The sequence below is a fragment of the Aulonocara sp. 'chitande type north' Nkhata Bay genome, linkage group LG14, assembly GCF_057382095.1.
Source record: "Aulonocara sp. 'chitande type north' Nkhata Bay isolate Kocher_YH1m ecotype deep benthic linkage group LG14, A_spYH_male_GT1.1, whole genome shotgun sequence".
NCBI lineage: Eukaryota > Metazoa > Chordata > Actinopteri > Cichliformes > Cichlidae > Aulonocara > Aulonocara sp. 'chitande type north' Nkhata Bay.
In genome coordinates this window covers 643716-649408 of record NC_141357.1, presented here as the reverse complement: position 1 = coordinate 649408, position 5693 = coordinate 643716, and positions in this window count along the sequence as shown.

Here is a 5693-nt window from a genome sequence, read left to right as displayed (position 1 = left end):
CTGTAAAACAAACTAAGATTTATTTTTAGAATTAATATTTTGTTTCTAAGTGGAATTGACAATTTAGTCTGTTTCGTTTGTTCTATTTTGAAACTTAAACGCTTTAGCGGCTGCCTTTTGTGTAGTTTGCAATATTTGCCTTTATTTATCTGAAAAAGTCTCATGTTCCTTAAGTACATCTACCCTGTTGAACTTATTATGGGAAATAAATATTTAAATAAAAACAAGCTGCTGATTATTTCACATTTTACTTGTGAGCAACAGCACATTTAAATCTTACAAATATAGTTATTTGGCTGATATCGTGATAGATATCGTTATCGCCTGAAATGAAAAAAACATATCGTGATATGAAGAAATCTCATATCGCCCAGCTCTAATTGTCAGTCTATTCCCGTTTAGGGTTTTTGTGATTTTCTTCTTTGAGACTACAATTCCCAACTTGGCGAAGTCATTCACTCCTGTCTTCTGGGGTCTTTAAACCCATCTCTCAGTAGTTTGTTCAGTACTTTCAGCTCTCTTTGAATTTCTTGATGATCCTTCTCACTCCAGTTTTTGGAACTTGGAAAACTTGTCATAACGTCATATATCCATATCCTGATTTTCCTTTGTGACAATCAGCAATCAGTGTGTGTGTCAGGGGGCTGATAATATTTACCCCCATAAGTTTCTTTTTCTGAAATAATTCTGATATTACGTGCCATCCATCCATCCATCCATCCATCCATTCGCTTCCGCTTATCCTTTTCAGGGTCGCGGGGGGCACTGGAGCCCATCCCAGCTGTCATAGGGCGAGAGGCGGGGTACACCCTGGACAGGTCGCCAGTCTGTCGCAGGGCCAACACACAGGGACAGACAACCATTCGCACTCACATTCACTCGCACATTCACACCTAGTGACAATTTGGATTATCCAATTAACCTATCCCCACAAGCCAATTACGTGCCAATAGAACAGAAATATCCTTCATTGTCCCTCATTGGGGACATTCGTGTGTTCCAGCAGCAAAGACGGGCAGATGGAGCATGCAGAGTCACACAAAAGTACAGAATATAACACAGAAAACAAGAAATAAGAGACCGTACACCCGTGTGCAACTAAGAATCACTAACTAACCCCACCAAGTCCACACAGACCCAGGGGGTGGCTTCAAACCCAGGACCTGCTTGCAGTGAAGTAAGTGAAAATGTGGAAAGACACACCAGGCCGGTGTGTTTTCATTTGGCTCAGAGATTATTCTGATGTAAGCTACTGCAGGTTACCTCACAATGCTAACGTAACATCCACCTGCACCTCTGTGGACCAGAGGAGAGGGAACGCCTTTGACTCCACCTGTTGGTTAGTGGAGTCCCAGCCTCACGCTGGACATTTTCTCCGTTGTCTAGCTCTGTTTTTGAAGCCCGATGAGACAAAGTGTGGATGTGAGGGAGAACACTCATGGCCACTGCGTGTTCATGTGTTAGCAACAAAATGAAGATGTTCATGTTGCATCGGCGGACTGTTGACTGAGGTCATACATGAAGGAGAAGAAGGGAGTTTCATCCTGACCTTTGATTCAGTCCAGTTGTTGAAAGATGAGTCGTTCTCTGTTAGAATTTAGTTTATTGTCTGTTTCGTTTTTATTCGTTTCAGTCATGTGACTGTGACTGTATGGACAGCATGTGTCAGAGGTAGGACACTCAGCACAGGTATTACAATAAAAACAAAGATTCTTATGCCACACTTTTAGGGCTTCAGCATCCAGAGTACCAGTGCCTCTAATGAATGCAGTGTGAGCAACTCAGGGTTTAGTATTGTACCCAAGGATACTTGGACATGCAGACCAGAGCAGCAGGGATCAAACCACCAGCCTGATTAGCAATGAGCTGCTCTGCCTCCTCCAGGCGCTCTGAGGGTCTGAGACCAGACGGGACCGGGTGTGCTTGAATTGTTGACATCCAGAGTTTTAATAATCATGTACTGATGAATAGAGTTTTTACCAAACTAAGGAGATTTATTTTAGTTGGTTTTCCAGGTTCGCAGATTCCTGAACTATAATATTCCAGCTCTGCGAGGCTCTGGTGACAACGACAATAGTTTTCGCACTACTTTGTATTTGCTCATTTCCTCATCAAATCGTAACCACCAGGGGAGACGACCCACCAGCCAAAGAAGAGAGAAAGTGGTAGCACTGTGAAAGGCCTGCCTGCCAGCAGCTCTCGGCCCGACGGTGTCATGGTGTCGGGGAAGTTGCCTAATTCTAATGCAGTGCCAAGTGAGCCAAAGAGGAGGCCAAACATTGCGTCTGAGAGAAACTTGGCCAGTTTGAAAGAGCTGATTGTATTTGTTGGATTTTATGCACAGCGGTGACGGCCTTTGAAAGAACATAAATAAAAACGTGCAGGTGACGTGCTGGATCCACAGGCTGCACACTGGTGGATTCACCTGGTGGCTCAAAGCAAAGAAAATGAAGAAGGTTTCAGACTCTGCGGAGGCTGTTTGATTACAGGTGTGCCTTCAGTGAGTCTTGAGAAGCACAGCGCTCATGGCAAACACTGATGCGATTTGTTTACACCTTCGTATTAAAAGCGGGTGACAGCCAGCGGCTGCAGCTCCTCCTGTTCCCGTCCCTGTGCTGTAATTATCACCTCCATGTCACCACCACACAGACGGAACTGCAGCCTGCGCTGCCGCTGCTGATGAAGAGCCACCAGAGGCCCTGCACAGGTCGGCTCAGTCGCAGGCTCTCTTGAAAGGGACACAAAGCCTGCAGATGAGGAGTTCCTCTGTGTGGCTCAGGGGGATGTGGACACAAGGCGATGGACTGAGCTTCATAAAGACCATTATGATCTTTGATGTCAGGCTCTGCTGTCTTTCTTACTCAGGAGTTTTCTGTGAACGCCGCTCTTTCTCTGTGCGGCTCTTTGCTATAATATTTGCAACCCCTAACCCTGTGCAACATGGTGGCTGTTAAGATGGCCAAATAAACTTGGAAAGTTAAGCTCGTGGTTTCCTGTGAGGCAGAAGAGCTCCCAGCAGTGAAATGTTTAAACCTGACGCAGGAACAGATTAAGTTGGAAGAATGTGAAGACTGGGAGCAGGTTGTGTCCATGACAAATATCTAGATATGTAAACAGTCATGTATCAATTATTCAAGAAGAAGAAAGTATTTGCACAAAGCCTCAACGAGCTTTAACCGAAACATACAAACTGCAGGAGTCTCCTACCTTGAATCGTACTTTCTTGAGCATCGTTACTCCAAGTGAAATTAAACGAAACTAAGGGTTAGAGAATTCCAGCCTCCATTCAGGAAAATCCACCGAAACTCCAGCCAGAAGATCCAAAAAGAATCCCAGCGTGCTCTGCGGCGAGGCGTCCGTCTGCCGGCTGTGTTTAACACGCCACAGACAACAGTGCTGCTCTCCCCTCAAACCTTCTGCAGAGCTTATCAGCTCATTCACTCGGAAAACAGACACACCCTCCTCCTAATGACTGGAGGGCCACTATTAACACCCCCGCCCCCCAACAACGCCCCACAGGCTAAATAAGGCGGGTGGTAAGCTCTCTCAAACACCGCCCCACTCCCCAACATTTACCCATCTGCTGCCCACAGCAGCTCAACATCAGACTTCATCTTCACAGCTGTTCATCTTCGTCTGTCAACACAACGCAGTCAGACGCAGAACGAGCTCCTGAAACTTAGCGGGCACGTTTCCATCTGTAAAGGTTTTTAAGGACAAACATATGATCCAAACACAGCATCAGTGTGTCTGCTGGACTCAGAGTTCTGCGATGGACAGACTTTAGTGGAGTCTGGTGGCAGTACCGGCTCTCAGCTTTGCATGAACATCCTGTAATGTGGCAGTTTTACTTTGCTTCACCGTTCCTTGGACCACTGAGGGAAACTGTATCGATGTTTCCAGAGCTTTTAATACATCTCAGTGGAGGAAACATGCTGGCCATCCATGATACGCTCAGCCTGTAAATCTGTTTTCTACACACAAACTGACTTGTGTTGGCTTACATGTACATTTACAAACAAAGGCCTGATCAGGAGAAAAATGAGCAAAGCAGAAAAGAATCAGGTTTGTTTTAAAGAAACCACCTCTCGTGCTAATATAACAGAATCTTACACAGAACCTCGTAGACTCGGCCCAGTGCTGCAGATGATTTGTGCTCACTTACAAATACAACTGCTGCATTCAACTTTTAAACCATTGTTGAAGCACAAACACATTTGCAGGCTGTGTGATGCGTCACTGTACAGGCCATGCTCTGGATCTTTACCATCAATCATTAGTTTTAATAATTATATTGGCCACGGCTCCAACACCACTGTGAAGTTTGCTGATGACACGGTGATGTTGGGCGCCATCTCTAACAACAATGAGGCGGCCTACATGGAGGAAGTGAAGAATCTGGCATCGTGGTGCCAGGATAACCGCCTCCAACTGAACGTTGGCAAGAACAAGGAGCTGGTGGTGGACTTCAGGAGGAGTCAGCACAGAGACCACAAGCCCATTATCATCAGTGGAGCTCCAGTGGAGAGGGTACACAGATGTCCACATCTCCTCAGACCTGACATGGTCTGCCTACATTCAGGTCCAGTCCAAGAAGGCTAGGCAGCGCCTGTATCATCTCCGACAACTGAAGAAGTTCAGGTTCTCTCCAGTGATCCTCAGGACTTTCTATGCAGGTGCTGTGGAGAGCATCCTCACACAGAACATCACATCCTGGTATGGAAACAGCTGTGTCAAGGACAAAAAAGCTCTTCAGAGAGTGACCCGTACAGCAGAACGCTGCTGCAGGGCTGCTCCCCCTCCCTACAGGACATCTGCACGAGGAGATGCTGGACCAGAGCAGCTCAGATACTGAAGGACCCGTCCCATCCCAGCAGTGAACTGTTCCAGCTTCTGCAATCAGGCAGAAGGTTCCACACCATCTGGGCAAAAACAGAGGCTGAAGAGGAGCTTCTATGCTCAGGCCATCCCTCCTAAACCAGAACCCCCCTGCATAAGTGACCGAGACAGGACTCGTTCTTAACACACCCCAGCCTGACGCTTCTCACCTTCACCACAGCACTCGACTCTTTAACACCCACTCGCACAACGTCAAATTTCCAGATTGTTTTATTTTATTCAATGTATATAATGTTGTCTCTCCAATGCACAGGCGAGGAGCGTGTGAGGACACATGACCTGCTGAAGTTCACACTGAGCATCAGAATGAGGAGATTGACGGCACAGCTGCTGGAGCCAGGCAGCCTGGTCTCAAACTACTCATCTACTGGGATGTTCCCACACAACCAGCTCTACAAGAGAGAAGATCCAGTGAGCAGCAGCGCTCCGGGTGAAAATGTGTTGTTGATGCTGCCTCCAGCTGATAGGAACAGTAACAACCACTCAATAAAAAAGCCACGCAGAAGCTGCTGTGACCCCCACTCATGATCCTGATGAGTGAAGTCCTGTGGGATCAGAGCAGCTGGGGGCTTAGAGGCAAACATTGGTCATCAGGAGAAAAACGCCTCAAATGCCAGCAGACTGAGTGGGTGTGGTTAATCTGATTGTTGATAATAAGAGGCGTGCTGGCTATTTCTGTTTCACACAGTAACCAACGCAGTGAGCACTACAACACAAACAGGACTAACACGATTTCTTCTTCACACAACGACCTAATTATGACAGGCCCACTGAAACAAAAACCCAAGTCAGAC